The sequence below is a fragment of the Sturnira hondurensis genome, unplaced genomic scaffold (assembly GCF_014824575.4).
Source record: "Sturnira hondurensis isolate 20B ecotype Veracruz unplaced genomic scaffold, ASM1482457v3 Scaffold0009223, whole genome shotgun sequence".
NCBI lineage: Eukaryota > Metazoa > Chordata > Mammalia > Chiroptera > Phyllostomidae > Sturnira > Sturnira hondurensis.
Window position 1 is genome coordinate 1429389 of NW_028081854.1, and position 25978 is coordinate 1455366.

The following is a 25978-nucleotide window of genomic DNA, read 5'->3' on the forward strand; positions in this document are numbered from 1 at the left end:
GTATCAGTGGTATCTAGGCACTTGGGACAATGCATAATTAGTTTGAATTCCCTTTCAGAGGGAGATATGGATGTTAAATTGCTGATGAAGCATATATTTTGGAGAACACTGTATTTCAAAACTTTGTGCAAAATCAGCTATTTCTTTCAATGGTATGGAAGTATAGCGTAAGACTGAGAAGATTTATTAGGGGAAGCTCTAAACCATTCTTACTGTATAAAAGTTTATAGTTTGCTCACTTAGGAATAGTTACTAAAAGAGGAAGAATAACACATATTTATAGGCCTGCTGGGAAAATATTGGTTCTATACAACTGCAGGCAGCATTGTTTGCAGGCAATAAAACAATAATAATCAGAATCACTATATTTAAGCACTTAAAAGTATTTGGTTATTTAGTTATTAAGAGTTTTTCTTTTATAAAATACTGAATAATGGATCTCCAGAAAAATAAGCATTTACAGAGTAAGAAGATTTAGAATTATGGAATAAATATATTTATTTATTTATTAAAGGGGGCAACAGAGTTTGGAATAAATTGATTTTATTAAGTGAAAGTGATAAAACTGCCTCTGTAGAAGGAATTACTTTGCTACTAGAAATAAATATTCCAAATTAAACTGTACTTGCACAGAGTATCTACCAGATTCATTGTGGAAAATAGGCTCTAATATACACAGCATATGTAGTATAAAGGCTAATGCAAGCACAGTTTACTATCTACCCCTGAGTTTTTGAGACACACAAACAAAATACTGTGCCTTCTCTTCTTTTTTGCCCTCTGAAATTGGTGTAGTTTATCATTATCTTAAATGTGTTCAAAAGTTTTCTTCCTGAGAAAGGGAGCACATTACTTAGTCAAGAATCATCACTCCTTGTTCAGCCCTGGCTGGTGTAGCTCAGTGGATTGAGCGCGGGCCTGCAACTCAGACGATCGCGGTTCGATTCTCAGTCAGGGCACATGCCTGGGTTGCAGGCCAGTTCCCTGCAGGCCAACTCCCAGCAGGGGACGCCCGAAAGGCAACCATACATTGATGTTTCTCTCCCTCTCTCCTTCCCTTCCCCTCTAAAGATAAATAAATAAAATCTTTAAAAAAAAAGAATCATCACTCCTTGTTCAGCACCTTTCTCAGGTTTCTTTATTTTGGTAAACATTGGGTACATGATCAGTTCCGCATTCCAGTAAGCCTAAAATAAATGAGGGGTTGGTTATAACACTCACTGGGAAGAAGTTTTCAATTTAGTTTGTTTTTCTGATGTCACTCATGGTGTTAAAGTAAAAATATATAAATGGAACAACTCAAAGAGTGCATATTTAGTGTGCAAAAAGCACAAATGTGTGGGAGTGCTCATTTTTGCCTTATTTTTTTTCCCTAAAAAACAAACAAACCGCTTCTTGGACTTAAAAAACGAAATAGGACAACTAAACTCGTAGAGTGAGAGAGAATCTACAGCTCACAGAATCGACAGCTCTAGGAGAGTGAGTAGGTGCAATTATAGCTTGGCCAGTAATAATGACATATTTTAGTGCCCATTTTAGTGTACGAAACTCTAAATTACAATGAATTGAAAAAAACGGGTAGTTTTTGTGTAGTGTGTAGTCCTAGAATAGCATTTCCTGGGGAGTAAGTGTGACCTTAAACATTTTGGGATTTTTAAAAATCTTTTTCCCTTTTAATTGCTGGTACAGTGTCATTTTCACTTCTCTGAATACTAATATAAATGTGGAAATAATTGTGGATGGTCTATGTTCAAGAGAATCTCTGATATTTTTTAGCAAAAATATTAAAACTCAGTTCCTTGGAAAATTATCACTATTCAGATAATTTTTGTAAATCTTCATAAGGGGTGTTTTAACTGAGAGAGTTATTTCCATTCAATTGGGCCTGATGCAGTCTGTTCCAGCATGCATTGAAAAATACTGAAATTTCATATACTGTTAATGGTTATGTATGGACTTTGGAAGAACAGGAGGTCTTACCAACCTCAGTGTAAACATAGCATGGTAGTTTTTTTTACGTAAGGGAAGGTATATATGTGCCAAGCCAATGAGCTCAACTCCCGTATTCTAAATAATCCCCCCTCCAAAAAAAAAAAGCATTTGGTGGAGGGAACTGAAAATGAAATAATGGCCAAAAGCTTGACTTACTTGTCAGCCAGTTCCATTTTTGACAGGAATAAGGTCTCCTGGTCAGATATAATAAATGTGTAGTATATAACACTAATGCTTAAAGAAAGCTTGTGTATATGTAGAGAAGGTAAGGTGTGGAGTGCTATAATTTGGATTCTAGTCCTCCCTAAAATTTATTAACCATGGAGCATGTGGCTAGTCACTTTTGTCTTTCAAGTTTAACCTCTGCATCTTTAGAATAAAATGGAGGCATTCCCTCTCTCACTACCTCATGAGGATGGTGAAGGGTCAACCATGAAAGTGTAGTTGACAATGTTAAGTCTAAGTCTTTAGGTGGATATTACTGGTACACAGTGATAAGAATAACTGGCATCTAGGTGAAAGGAAGAAGTAAAGGATCACCCTGAGTTATACTTTGGCAAGAATGGAAATTCTTTCCTAATTGCGTTTTCAGACTGATCCAGGGGTACCACAGAGAGAACCTGGCAGAAACAAGTAGAGCATGATGCTTTGGATACTCTCCTTCTTATCCAGGAGTTAGGGGGAAGAGTGGTGTATTCACATGATAGCCTATTTTATATGATCGTAAACACAAAAACCAAAAAACAACAGAATTTCCCATAAAAAGAAATGAAAGAGCCATTGCACTCACTGGAAGTGAAAGAGCCATTACACTCACTAGAACCCTCTTTATTTTAAAATTAATTTTCAATTAAAAATTTGTTGTCCAATTATAGTTGTCTCAATTTTCCCCCATTACTCTCCCCAGCCCTACCCACCCACCTCCCACTTTCAATCCCCCTGCCCCCTTGTCCTTGTCCATGGGTCCTTTATACATGTTCCTTGACTTGACCCTTCCCTTTCTTTCTCCCATTAGTTCCCTCCCCCCTCCCCTCTGGTCACTGTCAGTTTGTTTTTCATTTCCATGTCTCTGGCTCTATTTTGCTCATTTGTTTGTTTTGTTGATTAGGTTCCACTTATAGGTGAGCTCATATGGTATTTATCTTTTGCTGCCTGGCTTATTTCACTTAGCATAATACTCTACATTTCTATCCATGCTGTTGCGAAGGACAGGGGTTCTTTTTTTCTGCTGCATAGTATTTCACTGTGTAAATGTACCACAGTTTTATGATCCACTGTTTTCCTGATGGGCACTTAGATTGTTTCTAGCAGTTGACTATTGTAAATAATGCTTCTATGAATACTGGGTGCATAGGTTGTTTTGAATCGGCATTTCAGGATTCTTCAGGTATAATCCCAGCAGTGGAATTGCCAGGTCAAAAGACAGTTCCATTTTTAGTTTTTTTTGTGGAAATTCCATACAGTTCCCCATGGTGACTGTACCAGTCTGCATTCCCACCAATAATGTACTAGGGCTCCCTTTCCCCCTCAGCCTCTCCAGTACTTGTTAGTTGATTTATTTATGATGGCCATTCTAACTGGTGTGAAGTGGTATTTCATTGTGGTTTTAATTTGCATCTCTCTAATGGCTAGTAATGCTGGGCATGTTTTCATATGTCCATAGGCCCTCTGTGTATCCTTGGAGAAGTGTCTGTTCAGATCTTTTGCACCTTTTTTAATTGGATTTTTTGCCTTCCTGGTGTTGAGTCACATGAGTTGCTTATATATTTTGGAGATCAAACCCTTGTCTGAGGTATCATTCACTAATATATTTTACCATACAGTTGGTTAATATAATGAAATATTTTAGATATTAATTAAAATATACAGAAGTACATTGTAAACACCAGAGTACCAACCATTCATATTTAATAATTGTTAACATTTAGCCAGATTTTCTTGAGTTTTTTTGTTGGTTTTGAAAAAATAAAACATGTTGTTCTTTAACATGGGAGATTCATATATATATTCCATTGTTTTGGATCAGGAAAAAAACAGTAAATTTTAGATGTTGAGTGTTTCCTGGAAGATACAAAGTATATGGAGAAATAATTACTGACTTTGTAGCACTGGGAAGTCGAGATCTAAATGCTAATATGACACAGTATGGTACTATACCAAAAAATTCAAAATTTGGAGGCATCAGGGTACTAGGAAACTGAATTGAATTTAAGACTTGAGAAAAATGTAGTTCAAAAGTCTGAGTACAGAAAATTAAACCTCCGGTTCATCTCCAACCCCAAAATCTGAGTGGCTACTCTCCCTTCTACCCTCACAAGTCATAAGGGTGATGTTTTGGAGAACTTAAACCAGGGAAGCTCCAGACTCTGGGGACCTGGCATTGCAGAACATGGGAGTGAATGTCATACTGACCACAGGGTACTCAGTAAAGTTGACTGCCTGAATGACAAGACACATAAAACAGTTCCATCTTCCTTTCCCTTTAAGCATTGGAGGTCATGATGCAAACATCATAAACCAATAGAGAAAATATTTATTTTCATATTCTATTTTGTTCACTATATTCCGATTTTGAAAAAAAATGAAAGTGATTTAATCTTACTTCCTGCTGATTGTTGTTGTCACTAGAAGCTACCCTGATCCCTGACACCTGGCTAAGAGCATAGGGGCTATGAACCTTGTTAAATTAGTAATTGCTGTCTGTATGTGGACAGAAAAGTGCTCAATCATTACTGTTACTCCTCAGCTTAATCTTGCTCCCAATAAATGTTTTTATTTATAAAATGTCATACCTTCAGCCTTGGCAGTATTGAGTGAGAGCCTGTGAATCAAAGGGGTCACTGGTTCAGTTCCCAGTCCAGGGCACATGCCTGGGTTGCAGGCCAGGTCTCCAGTAGGGAGCTCTGAAGAAGCAGCCACACATTGATGTTTCTTTCCTTCTCTTTCTCCCTCCCTTCCCCTCTCTAAAAAAATTAATAAAATCTTTAAAAAAATAAATAACGTGTCATACCTTGAACCATCTTAAACTTCTTTCTCTAGAAAAATAAACTTTTACTAATTATATCAATAGATGTTATTGAAGTGGCTTAGATTCTAAATTACAAGCCCCTAGTGGATTGGGTGCTTACACTGATTCTTTTCAGAATGTTTTCTAATGTTGACAATGAATCATGGATCTTTTTTTTTTCCTTCAGGAACATCAACTTATCTTTTATTTTCATTTTTCTTCTTTAAACTCCTTAACAATGTTCAAATGTTTTTTTTCCAATTTTTTTATTTAATTATTTTTCAAGTACAGTTTTCTGTCTATTACTCCCATCCCAACCCACCCCTGTGCCCCCCCCCTCCCATTTCCACCCTTCTCAGTTGTTGTCCATGTATCCTTTGTATATGTTCCTCTAAATCCCTCCCCTATTTCCCCTGAAATTCCCTCCTCTCTCCCCTCTGGTCATTGTTAGCCTGTTCTCTATTTGTGTCTTTGGTTATATTTTGCTTGCTTGTTTGTTTTGTTGTTTAGCTTCCTGTTAAAGGTGAGATCATATGCTATTTGTCCTTCAACAACTGACTTATTTCACTCAGCATAATGCTTTCCAGTTCCATCCATGATGTTGCAAAAGGTAGGAGCTCCTTCTTTCTGCAGCGTAAAATTCCATTGTGTATATGTACCATAGTTTTTTGATCCATTCATTTACTGACGGACACCTAGGTTGCTTCCAACTCTTGGCTATTGTAAATTGTGCTGCTATTGACATTGGGGAGCACAGGTTCTTTGGGATTGGTGTTTTAGGGTTCTTAGGATACAATCTTAGCAGTGGAATTGCTGGGTCAAATGGCAAGTCCAATTTTAGTTTTCTGAGAAAATTCCATACTGCTTTCCATAATGGTTGTAGCAGTCTGCAATCCCACCAACAGTGGACCAGAGTCCCCTTTTCTCCACACCCTCTCCAGCACTTGTTGTTTGTTTCTTTGTTTATGATAGCCATTCTCACCGGTGTAAAGTGGTATCTCATTGTGGTTTTAATTTGCATCTCTCTGATAGCAAGCGATATTGAGCATCTCTTCATGTGTCTCTGGATCCTCTGTATGTCCTCCTCACAGAAGTGTCTGTTCAAGTCCTTTCCCCGTTTTTAAATTGGGTTAGTTGTCTTCTTAGAGTGAAGTCATGTGAGTTCTCTGTATATTTTGGAGATTAAACCTTTGTCTGAGGTATCATTGGCAAATATGTTTACCCATGTGGTTGGTTCTCTTTTTATTTTAATACTGTTTTCCTTAGCCATGCAGAAGCTTTTTATTTTGATGAGATCCCATTTGTTTATTTTTTCCTTTATGTCCCTTGCTCTAGGGGACATATCAGTAAAAATGTTGCTGCATGAAATATCTGATATTTTCCTGCCAATATTCTCCTCTAGGACTTTAATGGTGTCAGGGCTTATTTTTAAATCTTTTATCCACCTTGAATTCATTTTGTTGTATGATGTAAGTTGGTGCTGGAGTTTCATTTTTTTGCCTGTAGCTGTCCAGTTCTCCCAACACCATTTGTTGAAGAGGCTATCTTTACCCCATTTTATGTTAGTGCTCCCTTTGTCGAATATTGAATCATGGATCTTATATACTTGCAATATTAAAGTTAGGCAAGGTGCCTCAGAGATCAGTGTGTTCAGTCTGTGTTTTCCTAAATTGACAAATTGAAGAGGAAAAATGTAAACCATTTGTCCAAAGAAATCCAGGTAGTTACTGACAGAAGCAGGGCTGTAATTTTTTAAAATGGTCTTTGATTATCAGTGAAAATATACAGTTACCAGTTAAAATTTGTGAGCTACAGAGTGGCTTCTGTGGTATATAAAAAGCTATATTAATAGAAAATAGTCACTAAAAATTAATAGGAATTTTTAAGGCTCTAGGTAGATAGACTTGTTCAATTCACTGTCTCATTGTGCATTTTGTTTTCCCTTAAGAGTTTGCTTTTATGATAAAAATTACTCTTGGTCAGCATTCTGCCCATCTGTGGTTCCAGTATTAGAATTATGATGCTCCAGGGAAGTGCACAAGGCAAGAGATAAGAGAATCCCTGGAGAGGGAGTATGGTTTTTGAAACTACACAAGGTATTATTAAAGGGTATTTGTTGTTCAAATACACCCTATGGAGTTTGAAAAAGGTTGAAAGATACTGTTAGAGAGTTTTAAATTAATAAAAGAATCTGATTTAGGAAATTGGAATAAAACAAAGATAAATACAAACAGAGTGATAGTCTCATTTCTAAATCTGAGCAGATTCTTAAGAATAGTAGACAGATTCCCTCACAACCATTTATTTTACTATGAAAGAACATAAAATAATTCATGCTGTTTTCTCTAGCCTCAGAACAATCTTCACCCAATTCCATATAAACAGATTGGTATACATTGAAGAGAAACCGATGTGTTTTTTTCTTGGAAAGTAAAGGATAAGATTTCTGTAAGTGTTTCTTGATTGTTCAAACTGTGGTTGTATTTTGCGTTTATAAGAAGTTACCTTTATGTAACTTCCTCAGAACTTTTTTAATGGAAGTGTCTTGATTGACAATAAATATTTAAGCCAACTTCTGGTCAGATATATGGAGAGTGGTCTTGAAAGTAAATAATTTATATAGTAATGACATACAGTAAAGAAGCACAATATCTGGGAGAAAATTGCCAGGAAAGGTTTATAGAAGCACATTCTGTGATTTTCTAATATATTTGTAAGTGTTTATAATTTTAATTGGGCAATAAATATATGGTCATGTAAATATTCTTTAGCCACACTGGCTTTCCAACAGTTCAATATATTTGTTGACCTGTTCCGCCTCAGGGCTTGGCCAGTGTTATTAGTCTGACCTAAAACCCTGTTACTCATTCTCTTTGAAGATCCTTTCCCCTCGGGTCTCTGTTGAAATGCTGTTCCTAGCTGTCTAAACCAAAATAGTTTCCCGTGTTATTCTTTCTGATAGTAATACTTTTCTTTTATAGCATCATTATAATTTCATATTGTATAGCTTTTTTATTACTTGTTTAGTTATATGTTTAGTATCTTTTTATTCACCTCTGTTTAGTCTTAGCACTGTGTCTGATACATGGTAGATGTTCAAAAAATATTTGGTAGAAGAATGACTAGCAGCCCTGGCCAAGTAGCTCAGTTGTTTAGAGCATTCCCCTGATACACCAAGATTGCAGGTTCAACCCCTGGTAAAGGTACATATAAGAATCAGTCAATGAATACATAAATAAGTGGAGAAAGAAATCGGTCTCTCTTTTTTTCTCTCCCCCATTCTTCTCTTTCTAAAAGTCAATAAATAGAAAATAATTTAAAAATGACCAACACATATAAAACATGTATAATGAACATTTTCTACCCTCTCTTCTTCAAGTGCTAAGATCTCTTACAGTTTTTTTTAAGATTTTTGTAATCATTTTGGTTATTATTTATGCCTGTTTGTGTTGTTGGAAACAGTAGTAATCTTCTGAATGTTTGTTAAGCTGGTATGAGATCTATGGTGATGAATAAATTTTACATTATCATTTTACCAGTTCAGTTGAATTACAAATATTAGGGTTACTGGCCAAGATAGAGGTGTGGGTCGATATGCTTCACTTCCTTACAAAACCAAAAGAGGAATAAGAACCAATTTAAAAACAGAAAACAACCAGAACTGCCAGAAAATCAAACTGTATGGAAGTCTGACAACCAAGGCAGCTGGCAGACTAGGGCAGGTGAGGTGCTGGTTGGTGGACCAGGCAGGGCCACATTTGTGTGAGGATAAGCCAGGAGGAACAACTGGAGAGCTAACTGTGTGACCCAGGGTTCCAGCATGGGAAACTATGTCCTCAAAACCTCTGACTGTAAAAACCTGTGCAGATCAGAGTGGTGGGAGAAACTCCCAGGATCTCAGGGTAGTCCTTTGGAGAGGCTCAAGGGATCCTGGAATATACACAAGCCTGCTCACCCACCTGGGAATCAGCATCTGAAAGGGAATAATCTATGGGAAGCCAGGAAAGTGATGGAAAGTGGGGTGAGAGCCAAGCAAGCATCACTGTTCCCTCTCTGACCCTGCCCCCCTCATAGCGCCACAATGCAGCAAAGGTGGTGAATATATAAGTCCCCTATTATTATAGCATAACCAATGTGGCAAGACAAAGAAATATGGCCCAAATGAAAAAACAAACAGGACTTCCGCCAATACCCTGGCTGGTGTAGCTCAGTGGATTGAGCGCAGGCCTGCGAACCAGACGATCGCGGTTTGATTCCCAGTGAGGGCACATGCCTGGGTTGCAGGCCAGTTTCTGGCAGGGGCCAGTTCCCTGCAGGGGATGCACGAGAAGCAACCATACATTGATGTTTCTTTCCTCTCTCCTTCCCTTCCCCTCTAAAAAGTTAAATAAAATATAAAAAGAAAAATAAAACAGGACTTCCGCCAAGATGGAGGCGTAGGTGGAAACGCTGTGCCTTCTCCCACAACCAAGTTTAAAGACAACAAAGTTTTAGTAAACAAAAACGCAGCCAAAACACAGAAAATTGAACTATACGGAAGTCTGGCATCAATGAATCTTTCAACCTGACCGGTAAGAGGGGAGGATCCAGCGGTGGAGCAGGCTCAGGCAGGAAAGATCCCTCAACCCAGGCACTCAGGTGGCCGTGTACCAATCCCAGGTGTAGGGTGGTGATGGGCGGACCCAGTGAGGACACAGGGCGGCAGGCTGACTGCAGTCACACATTCCCACACAGATAAACCAGCGGGGGAGCGAGCAGTGAGTGAAACAGACCGCATAGGCCCCAGCGGCAGGAAGCAGCAGAGGGGACTGCCATTGCTCCTCTTTGACCCTGGCCCCACATGCAGCGTCACAACCCAGTGACTGAGTTGCCCCGCCCTGGTAAACACCTAGGGCTCTGCTCCTCATACGTAACAGGCATGAACAATCCAAAATATGGCTCAAGAACTCAAAGCCCCAGACCCGATAACTCTAAGCAACCAAGAGATAGCCAGCCTGTCAGATGCACAGTTCAAAATACTGGTGATCAGGATGCTCAGAGAACTGGTTGATTTTAATAACAAATTAGAGGAACAAATGAAGGCTAAACTAATTGAAATGAAGGGAAATGCACTGGAAACCAATAGTGATGGAAAGGAAACTGGGACTCGAATCAAGGGAGTGGACCAGAAGGAAGAAAAAATGACCAAACAGAAAAATATGAAGTAGCAAGAATAAAAAAAAATGAGGAGAGGCTTAGGAACCTCCAGGACATCTTTAAATGTTCCAACATCCAAATTATAGGGGTACCAGAAGGGGAAGAAAAAGAGCAACAAGTGGAAAACTTATTTGAACAAATAATAAAGGAGAATTTCCCCAATCTGGCAAAGGGAATAGACTTCCAGGAAATCCAGGAATCTCAGAGAGTCCCAAAGAAGTTGGACCCAAGAAGGAGCACACCAAGGCACATCATAATTACATTAGCCAAGATTAAAATGAAGGAGAGAATCCTAGAAGCAGCAAGAGATAAGGGGACAGTCACCTACAAAGGAGTTCCCATCAGACTGTCAGCGGATTTCTCAAAAGAGACCTTACAGGCAAGAAGGGGCTGGAAAGAAGTATTCCAAGTCATGAAATCCAAAGACCTACAGCCAAGATTGCTTTACCCAGCAAAGCTTTCATTTATAATGGAAGGACAGATAAAGTGCTTCTCAGATAAGGTCAAGTTCAAGGAGTTCATCATCACCAAGCCCTTATATGAAATGTTAAAGGGACTTATCTAAGAAGAAAAATATAAAAAATATTAACAGTGAAAGGACAGCAAACTCACAGTTATTAAAAACCACACCTAAAACAAAAGCAAACTAAGAGGACAGCTAGATCAGGAGCGGAGACACAGAAATGGAGATCACATGGAGGGTTAGCAACAGGGGAGTGGGGGGAGGAGAAGGGGGGAGAAGGTACAGAAAATAAGTAGCATAGACGGTAGGTAGAAAATAGGGGGGAGGGCAAGAATAAAATGGGAAATATAGAATCTAAAGAACCTGAGACACGTGGACATAAACTAAAGGGGGGATGGTGGGGGAGGGGTGTGCAGGATGGAGGAGAATGAAGGGGGGGATAGAACAACCGCAATTGCATAATCAATAAACTATATTTAAAAAAAAGAAAAAAGAAAATTCTAGAAAAGAAACTAAGGGACAAGAAGATAGACTCCCATCAGATGCAAAGTTCAAAATACTGGTGATCAGCACTTACAGAAATGATTGAACCTGGCTGCAAAATGAAGGAAGAAATGAAGGCTCTACAAAGTGAAATAAAGGAAAATATAAAGGGAACAAGCAGTGAAGGGAAGGAAACTAGGGCTCAGATCAACAATTTGGAATAGAGAAAGAAATAAATATTCAATCAGAACAGAATGAAGAAATAAGAATTCAAAAAAATGTGGAGAGGCCAAGGAATATCTGGGATGTTCCAACATCCGAATCACAGGAGTGCCAGAGGAGAAGAGGAAGAGCAAGACATTGAAACCTTATTTGAGAAAAATAATGAAAGAAATCTTACCTTGTCTGGTGAAGGAACTAGACATGCTAGTCCAGGACACTCAGAGTGTCCCAAAGAAGTTGGATCCAAGAAGAAACACATCAAGGCACATCATATTTAAGTAACCCAAGATTAAAGATAAGTAGAGAATCTTAAAAGCAGAAAGAGAAAATGAGACAGTTACCTACAAGGAGTTCCTGTAAGACTGTGAGCTGATTTCTCAAAAGAAAATTTGCAGGCAAGAAAGAACTGGGAAGAAATATCTCAAGTCATGAAAAGCAAGGACCTACAACCTAGATTACTCTATCCAGGAAAGGTATTATTTAGAATGCAAAGGCAGATAAAGCGCTACCCAGATAAAGTCAACTTAGAGGAACCCATTATCACCAAGCCCTTATTATCTGAAATGTTAAAGGGACTTATCTAAGAAGAAGAAGATAAAAAACTATGAAAAATAAAATGACAACAAACTCACAACTATCATAAACTGACCCTAAAAAACAAAAACCAAGCCAACAAACAACTAGAACAAGAATAGAATTACAGAAATGGAGATCACATATAGAGTTACCAGAGGGGAGGGAAAGGGGAAAATGGGGGGAAAGGTACAGGGATTGAGAAGCTTAATAGGCAGATACAAAATATACAGGGCAGATATTAAGAACAATATAGGAAATGGAGAACCCAAAGAATTTATATACATGATCCATGGACATGAACTAAGGGAGGTGGGAGGGTGTTGGAGGGAATAGTGGTACTGGGCAGAGGGAGTCAAAGAGGAAGAAATAATTGGGAGAACTGTAATGGCATAATCAATTAAAATATACTTAAAAATAAAAACATAAATTTGATGTGCTGATTAGGTAAATGTGAAGTGCTGAAAAATGAAATAGGGGATATTATAGAGGAGCAAGGCCTGTGGAAGCTTAAAAGTCCAGGCTCTCTCAAGTGTCCCCCCTGCCCCCACTGCCCATCAGTAGTTCATATAACTCATTCACAAGGGATATAGCTTCAGAAGGATCAGCCTCTGCTGGTCAAGCCTGTTTACCCACAGAAGTAAAGCCAGTGACAGAAAGATATTAAGTTGAGACTGAAGGAGGCACAGGGAGCTCAGAACTCAAGAACAGAAATGACAAGGCAATGGACCAGAGTCAAAGATCATTATGTGATACAACTTTTGGTTCCAGTTACCAGAAAATAAAGTTTTCCAGCACCAAGTCTAACAAATAGACATTGATGCTAATGAAGGTGTTAAAGAAGTTACATTGCCAGAAAAATCCCTAGCCTAACAAATAAAGGCTCATGACTGTTCCACCCTAAGGCAACCCCTGATTCTAAATCCTTGTTACCAATAAGGAAAAAAAACCATGAAGTCCCCTGCAAGATAATCTTCTTGAAGCGATTTTCTGAGATGGCCATGAAGGACACATAACAAGGGAAATCTTGGCAGATAATTCTGGAGTAAGACATCCACTGGTCACAGAACCTAGACCAAGGCTAAGGAAGAAACTCAGGGAAGAAATGCTTATGATATTCTATGGTCATATAATCTTTTGTACTATCCATACCCAAAGAATATTACTTAGATAAGTACAGTGTTTGAGAAGTTACAGACATCTATCTTATACTTTCTTCGCCATTATACAATCAGATATATTTTAAGGCATAAGTTGCAGGTTCATAAAGAGCCAAATCCAAATTTGATCAAGGTAGATTTTTTAATCATTGTAGGGGAAAAATAAAAATCACCCAGAGTTTATGGAACAATTCATGACACTCGTTCTAGTTGCATCACCTGGATAGGACTTTGATTTGTTTCTCATTATGGAGAGGCAGAGTACATATATTCAAAGTATAACTGGATCTTGTTAAGTAGGAAGATTTTGAAATTATATGTACAGGGACAAAAAGTGTCTGTGCAAACACACATATACACCAGTGTGTGCTGGTCAGCGAAGAATTGACCCATTGTAGACACCTGTTCTTGATCCATCCAACATTACCCCCTTTATTTTGGTAGCAATATAAATAATAATGAGAGCAGGACCTCAATTTATTGACAACAACCCTTTAAAAAATAAAGTACTTTTAGTTGCCTACATTTTATACAGAGAGCTGGACAACACTGGGGATTTGCTGACTTGGCTTTGTTATATAGAGAGTGCTCTAAGGACAAGATTCTGTCTTCTTAGAGTTCCATCAACCTTATAAGATACATACCTGCTGACAATGGGCCTTGCAAAATGCTCAGCACCCAGTGGATACCCAGTGAAAATTAACTGATGATGATGAATTATACAAGCTTTTAAGCTGTCACTTGATCCCAGTATATAACAACTTTCCTGAATAAATCAAGCAACTGTTTGGTATTCAATACCATTATAAACTTCATCCGTCACCTTCATAATTCTAGCAAATTGCTGTAAAAGCATAATATGAGGGTGGTGGAACTCTAGAAATGATTAAAAAATTCTCTTTGTTATAACAAGAGAATTAAAGATTAAGTTACAGATGGCATAGTATGTATAGAGAAATTCATAAAAAATATTAGTTAAGTGACCTTTTTGAAAACAGCAGAATAAAAGTCAATACCAAATTGTGTGTGTGTGTGTGTGTGTATAAAAAAATCTTTCCTCCTCTCTATAATAAAAGTTAATCTGACTTAATGTTTAAGTAAAACTGGGTCTCTCTGAGGTTAAAGCAGTGGAAATGCAGATGAAATCTCAGTTAGAAGATATGGAATTAGGCAGAGGAAACAATGAATTGCTACCTGAACATTTCAAAAGTAAATTTATTTCCAGTAGCTTATTCAAAGTGAATCAGAAGGTAAATTTTGTTATTATGAATCCCTTGGAGCTTTAAGGTATAGCTCACAACCCTTAGAGTTCATTTTTGAGTATCTGTTAATAGATTTTCACTCTTCAATAAATTCCTTTAATATGTGGCCTGACACAAAGAAACCTTTGTGCTTTAGTCTTAATAACAATTTTCATCACAGATAAGTTTCTCTGACATAATTTGAAACTTTAGCGCTCGAAGCAAAGTTCTAAGAATTGACTCTAAGACAGGGATATTCTTAGTTATCATGTTCAACCTCGATAGGAGATCCCGAAGCGTTTACACCATAAGGAGGTTTTGAATAAGCTCCTTATCTGACATAAATAACAATATCCAGGAAAATGATGCAATAAAGTTTTCTACACCTATGGAGATAGATTCATGTACATGAATTTAAATTTTTTTTGTATGTGAACAAGAGATTACAGCCTAAAAATAATGGAAAGCCTCCAATATGTGAGTTATTAGGGGGAAATAACACTATTAGGTTATTATTCTTACTAAAGTTATTATAAAATATTTGTTGTGAATATTCTATAATGCCAGCCACTGTTCTAGGCATAAGGGATATTATTACACTGAACACAATCTACAAAAACCTTGCCCTCACAGAGCTTACAGATACTTATTATCTTGCCTAACTAGAAATGCAAAGATAGGGTAGCTCTATTATTAATTTTACAGGTTCTATACCCTCAGTGTCATCCTTTGTATGTAAACATTCTGATTATGCCCCCATAGTTATAAGACAAAGCTCCAGATATCACATCTAAAGATGATGACAGCCTTGGACAAGAGGGCATTCTTTCCAACCATCTCTTTAAGAATTAAAATCCCTTTCCCAGAAACCTTCTAGGAGCTATTGTTCAACACTGGTTGGTCACATGGTGACTCCAAAGCTCCTCTCATCTCTTTCCACAGAACAAACTTTTTTTGAAGGTCTACCCTCTCTCTCCACAGGACTGGATGCTCCTCTGTAGCAAGAAATATGGGATTCATTTATTTGTATATTCACTCAATCAGCAATTTTTAATTTTATTAAACTTATTGGGGTGACATTGGTTAATAAGATTACATAGGTTTTAAATGTATACTTTGATACATGTTCTGTATACTGCATTGCATGCCACATCCCAAAGTCAAATAATCTTCTGTCACCATATATTTGGTCCACTTTACCCTTTACTACTCCTTATCCCCCGGCCCCCATGGTAACACCAAACTGTTGTCTGTGTCAATGAGTTTCAGTTTTATATGAGTGAAATTATATTGTTCAGTGAGCATTTAAGTGCTAGATCCAACTGTTCAGCACTTTTGAATAGCTTCTCCAGCACCTAGAAGAGTGGTCATTTAGAAAAATCAGTGAAGAAACAGTAGAAGGAAACAATAATAACCATTCTGCAGCTCATAATTTCAATCATTTAAATAAATCTTAATTGTACATATTGCTAACCCAGAAAGTAGACAAGGGAAACAAACACAATCACCTATTCCCTTACTTCCCTGATGATGACTTCTGTTTAACCTAGATGATTTTTAGAACCTCTGGCAGATATGTTCATCCTCCAAACCCCCACAGCTATTTCACACATATTATGTAAACAAAAGGCCAATTAATATTTGTAATACCAGCAGAGGCTGATCTGTCCAAAGCTGTATCCTTTGTGAATGAGTTATATGAACTCCTGATGGGCAGTGGGTGGGGGAAACACTTGAGAGAGCCTGGAGTTTTAGGCTTCCCAGGCCTTGCTCCTCCACAATATTCCCTATTTCATTTTTCAGCACTTCACATTTACCTAGTCAGCACACTAAATTTATGTTTTTATTTTTAAGTATATTTTGTTGATTATGCTATTACAGTTGTCCCAATTATTTTTCCCCTTTGACTCCCTCTGCCTGGTACCCCCATTCTCCCCAACACCCTCCTCCCTCCCTTAGTTAATGTCCATAGATCATGGATATAAATTCTTTGGGTTCTCCATTTCCTATATTGTTCTTAATATCTGCCCTGTCTATTTTGTACCCACCAGTTATGCTTCTTAATCCCTGTACCTTTTCTCCCATTTTCCCCTTTCCCTCTCCCCTTTGATAACTCTATATGTGATCTCTATTTCTGTGATTCTGTTCCTGTTCAGTTGTTGGCTTAGTTTTTGTTTTTTAGGTTCAGTTTTTGATAGTTGTGAGTTTGTTATCACTTTATTTTTCATAGTTTTTGATCTTCTTCTTAGATAAGTCCCTTTAACATTTCAGATAATAAGGGCTTGGTGATATGAGTTCCTTTAACTTGACCTTATCTGGGTAGCACTTTATCTGCCCTTGCATTCTAAATAATACCTTTCCACACTGGATAGGTAGAGTAGTCTAGGATAGACTGGATAGGGTAGTCTAGGTTGTAGGTCCTTGCTTTTCATGACTTGGGATATTTCTTCCCAGTCCTTTCTTGCCTGCTTATTTTCTTTTGAGAAATCAGCTGATGGTTTTGAATTCCTTTGTAGGTAACTATCTTCTTTCCTCTTGCTGCTTTTGAGATTGTCTCCTTTTCTTCAATCTTGAGGAATTTAATTATGATGTGTTTTGGTGTGGCCCTCTTTGGGTCCAACTTGTTTAGTATTCTCTGAGTGACCTGGACTTGTATGTTTATTTCCTTCACCCAATTAGGGAAGATTTCTTTCATTTTTTTTTCAAATAAGTTTTCAATGTCTTGTTCTTTCTCTTTTCCTTCTGTCATCCCTGTGATTTGGATATTGGCACATTTGGAGATGTCACAGAGTCTTATTCTTTTCTTTCTTTTTTTTTAATTCTTGTTTCTTCCTTCTGTACTGATTGACTGTTTCTATTTTATCTTCCAAATTGTTTATTTGAACCCCAGCTTTCTTTCCTTCACTGTTGAATCCCTATAGATTTTTTATTTATTTCACTCAGTATACACTTAATTTCTCCCCTTATGCATTTGCTGAACTCAATGAGTTCTTTGAGCATCCTTATCACCAGTGTTTTAAACTCTGCATCTGATAGGTTGGCTATCTCCACTTCACTGAGTTTTTTTTCTTCAATTTTGATCTGTACTTTCATTTCGGCCATATTTCTTTGTCTCCTCAATTTGATACCCTCCCTGTGTTTCTTTTTGTCTATTAGGTAGAGCTGCTTCGACTTCCTGTCTTGGTATACTGTTATGTTGTACAGGGTGGATCCTTAGGTATTTATCAGGATGGGGCAACCCACTTTGCCACTTTGTGGTGCTGTATGTGGAGGAGGGGTCATAGAGGGAACAATGTCGCTTGCTCTTCTTACCCCTTTTCCAGTCACTGTCCCCACTTCCGTTATGCTCCTGGTGCCCTTTTAGCTGCTGCCCTGGTGCTGAATCTTCAAGTGGGTGGGCTTTCATATGTTCCAGGACTGTGAAGGTCCTTTAAATGGACCCTCCTGAGAGACTGGCTGTTTTTTCTGCCACTCAAACCCCCACTGGTTTTTACAGCCAGAAGTTACAAGGCTTTATTTTCTCAGGGCTGTAACCTTGGGCCGAGTGGTCTGGCCTAGGGCTGGGATCATGTGCTCCCTAGGTGTCCCTCCTGCTTTTTATCTTGTGTGTGAATGCTCTACTGTGCACTGTCACCTTGCCACTACCACACCATGTCTTCTCTGCTCTGGCTCCTGGTCTCCACCCCTGCTACCTGTCTAGGTGAATATATCTTCTTTAAATCCTTGGTTTTCAGACTTCCCTACAGTTTGATTTTCTGGAAGTTTTGATTGTTTTTTGTTTTGAGGTTAGTTGTGATCCTTCTTATGTTTGTGTGAGGAGGTGATGTGTGTCTCCCTATGCTTTCATCTTGGCTGGAGCACTAAATTTAGACCATAAGAAATAATTTGGCCGCTGAAATTCAGCTAATGTACAGCTATCTGAACTTTATGGTTCTATATCACTGGCCAGGGCTGTTGCTTATGATTCTAAATATCTAAACTGCAGAAAGGCAGTGTGGATCTTGTTCTATTCACCAAGGCCTGAACTCAGGTAAGGATGGCTATATGAAATTTGTCAGTACAGAGGAGAGTACCTTCTTGGATCTACACAATTTCAAACTTATTTGACTATTGCTGGGTAGGGCTGTGTTGCTTCCAGGTAAAAACAACTTTCTGTAATAAAGGTTGCCTACTTTTTTTTACCTGGCTTTTCTTTTTACCTTGGCCGATTGGAATGGAGTTTGTTATTTTATTGTAACAGCTACTGAAAATCATAAGAAGTGCAATACACTGATATGTGAGCAGTTTTCTACAGAGTTACCCGAAAGCGCAAGACTTGAATACGTACTGTCTGTGTCCCCAGGACTGATGGTAGCTCATTTTCATTAAGTACTTTACTAGTGTTTCATATTATCCGCTGATTCTCTAGGCAAGGAGGGAGCAATCCCACTGTTCCCATTCTTGCCTTTTCTCCCATCCAAGTACTAACCAGGCCCGACCCTGCTTAGCTTCCGGGATCAGACGAGATTGGGCGCGTTCAGGGTGGTATGGCCGTAGACCCATTCTTGCCTTTTCTTAGTATCACGTTTCAGCCTACTGATGCTGGTTACTGTATTAGATAGGAGTTCTTGATTTCTAGGTTTTTGACTTGTGTCTTTGCTTTACCATAGAGCTCTTACCACACGGAGGAGAACTAATGGTACCAAAGGCAGATCTAAATTCTAGGACCTATATCCGAAAGCATTTCTTCATCTATTCAAGTGTGTTAATGTATATATTATGTTGAAATATATATCTTTTCCTATAAAATTCATTATGAAAAACTGCAAGTTTGAAGAAATGGTTAACTGAAAGTCTAAAGATGGATGTATGAGTAGTAGCTACTAAAACTTCTTACGTTACTACATATTGTTTTGAGAACTCTGAGGAAAGCTTTTGTTAGTTTAAACTAATGCACTAATAGTAGGGTTTTTCAAACTTTTGCTTGCATGCTAACTGATTATTTAAAAAACAAAAGAAATGTCTTTAATATCTTAAATATATGTATTTGTCCTGAATATGCCCATTATTACCAATGAAAAACTCAGGAGTGATTCTTCAAAAGACCATGAAGATATTATTATTCCTTGTAAAGTTACCATATCATAAAAATTTTGGCATGCAAAATAAGTTTCTGGAAGATGGTTGCTTTGTGCTTATTTTTAATCGAATTACTATATTTTCTGTCATACAAAACCATTGTTTAGGCTACTTATTTCTATAAAATACAGGTACATATACATTCATTTGGATATACTTATAGAGTTATAAATAATTATAAGTAGAGACCAACTTTGTCAGTTGAGTCAGAGAATGAAGGATATCATGGCAAATGCAAATCCCATATTCTCTGTGGATTATATGGGAGGGCAGCATGATCTTTTAAAATATAAATAAAACTTGTAGACAGCATCCATAATGAAATCTGCTAACTTAAACTGACAATGTTCTGTTCTCAAATATATGACTGGTAGGCTCATATAATCTAGATAAATTAACTGAAAACTATTGTATATAGTAGCTGGCATTAAGTAAGACAAAACTTGTTATTCACTTAAGGATAAAAACAAGCATTAGAGTAAAATTACACTAGGGAAAGAGACAATAAAGACTTTGTTATTCATGGATTTATTGTCTGGTGTTTTTTTTTTTTAAGATTTCCATGTATTACTTTTCAGTAAATACCAATTGCTTGCCCTGAGTGGTACAGCTCAGTGGATTGAGTGCCGATCTATAAATCAGCAGGTGGCTGGTTTGATCCCTCCCTAGTCAGGGTACATGCTTGGGTTGCAGGCCAGGTCAGGTCCCAAGCAGAGGGCATGCAAGAGGCAACCACACAATGATGTTTCTCTCCCTTCCTCCCTCCCTTCCCCTCTGTAAAAATAAATAAAATCTTTTAAAAAAGAAAAAAATGCCAATTTCTTCTTTTAATTTTTGTTTTATTTTTCTTTGAATTCATAATTTCTTTCTGAAAGATAAAAGATAGTTTGTGTATTTGTTTGGAACTTATTCATTTACAAAAAAGATTTTGGGTTCATATATTATGGGAAACCCTGGTAACACAATAAAAAATAAAAGGAAAGTGGTAAATCAGATAGGAATATGAAAAAATTAAGGTAGGGTAGTATAAGGAAAAGGAAAAGCATGGATAGAACTTGGAAGTTAAACCAACCTGTATCCATAAGGTAGTAGCTTTTCCTTTCATTTGCCAGTGATGATCATAATGCCCACGGATAGGAGATAAGTTTCTGAAGTTCACAGAACCAGGAAATACTGACCCTAGAATTCAAACCCTAGTGAGTCTTGTTCAAAGCCTATGCATATCGCACCACCTGTTGTTGCTAGTGTCTTGAGGAAAACAGTTGTGCACAAATTGCTCCTGATATGAAAGTGACAAACTTGTCCACTTTGTTTGAGACTATTCTGGTTTTAAAACTGAAAGTTCTGTACCTCAGCACCTCCTTTTGTGCAGAGCAAAGCGAGATGGTTGCCCACCTACCTACCTGACTTCCTCCCAGCCATGGTAAGGAGAGAAAGTTGAGGGTGTTTTCTTCAAATGGTAGGGTGCAGCCGAGTACTTTTCCTCCAAACTACATAATGCATCATTCTCCCTCAATGACAATCAGCTCCTGTGTTGTAAAGCTGAGCTGCTGCTGCTTTCTGAGCTCTACCACAGGCTGTGGATTTGGTGGTAGTCGTTATCCTGCTACTAATTTATTGTGGTTTCTTTTCATAGTACATGTGGTATGTACCCAAATGACTTTTGGATCATTTAGGCTATGGGTAGTTTAAGTATTTATATGTATATATACCATACATATTTGTCAAAAGGCCCTGGTAGAAGCTATTAATGTTTCCTAAAAAGAATCCCAGTGCTAATCCCATGGCTATATAAAAGTTTATTTTTTATGTAATGGTATGAGGCGATCATTCTACATCAGTGAGAGGCTCTCTTTCCTGCTGACATGAGGATTCCTTCCGTTTGTCTTCTGTAGCATCTCTTAGATATTTCCCTCGTTTGTGGTCAAAGCTGGGTTGTTGCCAAGGGCAAGAAAGAAAGCATGGAGAGGGCACACTCATGCCCAAAGATTTAGGATTAGAAATGGGAGAAATAAATTTCTGCCCTCATTACCTTCAAATCTAACATGGATACATGGCTGAACCAAACTGCAGGGAAGGCTGGGAAATGGGTTAGCCAAGTGCCCAGGACAGTGAGGGGAATGGCTATGTGAAACAGCTGGCAGTCTCTCCCTCTAGGCTGGAATTAAATATGTTTAGGTATTTTCTAAATGCTTTTTTTTAGTACAGGAAAATGATCTCTTCTCCAAATAATTTCTAAAGTTTTATCCTCTTGTTTTGGGAAGAAGTGCCTCCAACCCCTGCTACCCAAGAATTTCTTTGGCAAAGATGAAAACTGTATTACTATTGAAATACTATTAGGTATGCAATATCATCATAAGAAAATTCCCTCCATCCTGCAAATTCCCAGTCATGGAGTCACAAGATCTGATTGGTATCTTCAAATTGGTCAATGTTCAAAAGAGTCACAATTCCAAAATATGCTTCAGTATATTAATATATACAGTAAATAGAGTGAAGATGGAAAACATAATATATGATAAAAGAGTCCAGATGTTCAAGAGGTAAATAAAATTTTCTGAAGTCTTTTGGAGTAGAACAAATGACACAGAGATAGAAAATGCCAGAAGCTTCCAGACTGTGTAAGCATTAGGATGCAGGAGCCACTCAGGGTTTGCCCATTGAGAAAGGTTTGTATCAAGCTGATAAAAACAGTCATCCATTAGCACATATATTTTAGCTGATATTAGCCTAAATTTACATTACAACAATAAATAAAAAATAATATAATTTTATTATATATGTGCATATTGAAGTAATTTAAAGCTTTTATTTATACATGCATAGTATATATATATATATTTTATATAATAAAACTTTTAAATATGTATGTATGAATATAAAATTACTACCATTGTGTGTGTGTATATGTGTTCATGTTTATCTCATAGTGACTACAGAGTAGCAGAGTTAATGGGAACCCACTAAAAGCTTATAATTCTCCTTGGGAAGAGTAATTCAGTTTCTAGTAATTTCCCACCCTTACCCTTGCTCCCATATTCTACTTAGATCATTTTGTTACTGATAATTTTAAATCCTAAGCATTTAATTTTGATTCTTTGTATGTATACAATAAACATTTAAACTGAATAGCATAACAATCCTTTTATAATTTTATTAAATCTGATTTATGTGAAGAGACCAGCAACTGTGGATGTGTCGCTCATGGTAATAGATTATATGCTCTATCAAAATGTTGCTTTTGTTGTTTCTCCAACAGGTGTAGTTTCAAGTATGGTTAATACTAAACTACAATATCACACATATAAAAAATTATCAAACGATGTTTGTGCTGTTGACTCACTACCCCCATATTTACTGTCATTGCTGAAAATCGCTAGATCAAATTCTGTTTGTTTTCTTCCAGATTGAACCTAGAAAGCACAGTATTTCTTAAGTCATTTGTAGCTATTCACTATGGATATTAGAATTACAAACATGCTGCATTGTATGAACAATGATTTAAAAAAAATTCTTTACACATATGGTAAGCAGGTGACCAATGCTATCCAGGTTTGAAGATACTGAGTGTTCATATAACTGGTATTTAAATTTTTGATGTGTATTACATTTGTTACTGAATATCAAGAATATATTATTTTGCTTATATAGAAAAGTTCAAAATGGGGTCTTTTGTAGAAGTACTCATCCTGTTTAGAATGATATAACAGAAGCCTGAATGTTCATATATCAAACAAAATGCCTCCTTTCTGTGGAAAATAGGTGTCAAAAATTTTCTTTGTATCACTAACACATGTGATTATGTAGTACAAAATGCAGAGTTTGTAAAATTTCTTGAATACACAGGCAAAAAATGAATAATTCAGAACAACTCATAAGTTTTACATTCTATTGTCCCTTTAGAACGCAGGCAGAAGATAGCAGTCAGTATGCTCCCAATAGAGCTGAATTTGCACAAGTTACACCTCTGAAAATGCCAGATGGTCTATGGTCTACTTTTGAGAGCTGTCACATATGTAAAGATTTGAAAAAAGAAAGACAGCTGAATGAGAGCAGTGGATCGTTAAAGGGAGAGTGAGGGTCCCTAGGCATCACTTGTGTTTTAAGAAGCATTGTGTCATTCCCATATTAGCATGTTTTTTTAAAGCCATACACAACTTTTACGCAATAAGAAAAAAATCTATTTAAAGTCAAGTAGTTATGGTTTAGTCAGTCAGATATTTTTGTTCTTTATGAAATAATAAAATCATTTTTCTTACTTGGTTTTAGTTGTTGTTATTATTATTTTAAATCCTCACCTGAGGATATGCTTATTGATTTTAGAAAGAGAGGCAGGGAGAGAGAGAAAAAAATAACATTGATGTGAAAGAGAAACGATTGCCTTCTGAATGCACCCTTACTGGGGATCGGATCTGAAACCTAGGTATGTGCCCTTACCAGGGATGGGACCCACAACCTTTTGATGTATGAGTCAGTGCTCCAACCAACTGACCCACCCAGCCTAACCAGGGCAATTGTTATTTTACTGTAAGAATTAGGTGTCACCCATGAATAATTATCAATGAAACGAAAATAAATGTTTCTTGAGATAACCAATATATCTAGTTTTGTTTTGACATATGTACTGCATGCATTTGACAAAATCATATAACTAGGAAAGTTTTAATGTTAAAAAAAGGAAAAAAACTAGAATGGAGAGATAATACTTGGTTACCTGACCATAAAACTATAGTAAAAATAATTAGGTGACAGTGAAACAAAAATTAAGGTACTATAATTTATCTGCCAACAGAAATAGATGTCATTTTGAAGACTGGGATGTAGATAAATCATTACAGATATGTTTCAATATCACTCCAGCCATACCCAGTAATTTGCCTATATTCAATTTTGATAGTAGAAAAAGGTCAGATCTGTCAGTTTTAGAATTTGGTGGCAAGACATAGTTGTCTTTTACCACCTTTATTTTTATGTATTGAGAATGTTTAACCATTACCTAGTGATTTTAAATTTATCTTGGATTATGGAATATGACAAGACATTTTTGATAAGAAATCTCTCCAGCATTGGTCAATGACATTTCAACTTAACCAAGCTCTCAGATTGTTTGAATTATTCTTTTCAGAAAAAAAAAAGTGGCCCAGTATGTTCCATTTATTGGTGAAATTACTGGAAAGTGCTCTGAAAAGAGCACCAAATTAGGTTTAACTGTCTTCTTTGGCATTCCTTTAAATAAATATGTATAACTAGCTTTATGTTTAATAGCAGTCATTAGGATGTCATTCTCATTGATACAAGAAGTTACAGGAGAGCATATTAATCTCTCGATCAAAAGATTACTCACCCATAAGAAATAGATATGTCGCAGTTGCCTTCATTGCCAGTTTTAGTTACATGAAGGACATTTATATCTTTTAAACAGAGAAGTAATCCTTCTTTTTTTATCTTTTCAACAGAAGTTGTGAGAAAAAAATATTTTGATACATTTTACAACCATCACTTGGTGTTATTCACAAATATTTAATGTTTGACAATTTTTTCTCCTTTGTTTATTATTGAATAACTTAAAAACTATAAGATATTCATGTATTAGTTTTATAATTTAGGTATAAGGGTTTGAGAGCTTGCTTTGTAGAAAAAGTAAAAAAATCAGTTTGTCCTTCCCTTGAAATCTGTACATTTGTGAGTAGAATATTTTGATATATTAAGATGTTTATGTTCAAAAGACATAGGATATGGAAAAAAACAGACATAAACAATATGTGCTAAAGACATTCTTAAATGCAAACTGCCTTCTTTATAAAAGAGCCTTAGCTAGTTCCCAGATCACATAAAATCAATCTTTTAGACATTATATGGTTTTACATACAATAGGCTCTCTAAGTTGAAGAGTTCTATAATTTATCTTCTATAATTTAACTCTCTGAAGAGTTTTATAATTTATATATTTTGACTTAATTTACATTTTATAAGTGTTCATAATTATAAATTGAAAAGAAGATATAGCAGTTTTAGATTCTGAAATTCTAGGAAATTATAAAAGAGTAAATTTTGACAATAATGGTTTTTGTTATTATTGTTGTTTTTAACTGAAATGCTTTGATTGATAGCATTGCTTAGGAGCTATACAATCAAGATAAATATTGATTTTAATAATCTAATTATTTAACCAGTATAAAAAAGTAACCATTTCTGGGGAGATTAGAGCTCCTAGCTGCAAAACCAGAAACCATTTTAGCTAATATAAATAGAAAATAAATCTATTAGCATCACAGAGAGTCTCAAGAATTGCACAGCTAAAGATCATGCCTATACATTCAGCCAAGCAGAGTAAAGTAAAGTAAACCTCACTGATGTGCTTTTGGCCCATGGGTCTGCTAGGAATTGAACATTAAACACTGAACCCCACAATATTTCTCTATATTGTCTAGCTCTGATACCTGAATCCATTCTTCTTTTTATTTTATTTCAAAAGATAATTTAGTAGTTTACCATTGTCTGGGATAGTGAGATAATACTTTTG

General features: G+C 36.7%; 1 protein-coding gene across 3 annotated transcripts in view; it reads left to right on the forward strand.

Annotated features, from left to right (window-relative positions):
* The window catches only part of MDFIC (MyoD family inhibitor domain containing), a 107410-nt gene that overhangs the window by 29130 nt on the left and 52302 nt on the right, over positions 1 to 25978 (forward strand). The gene's annotated exons all lie outside the window — the stretch shown is intronic.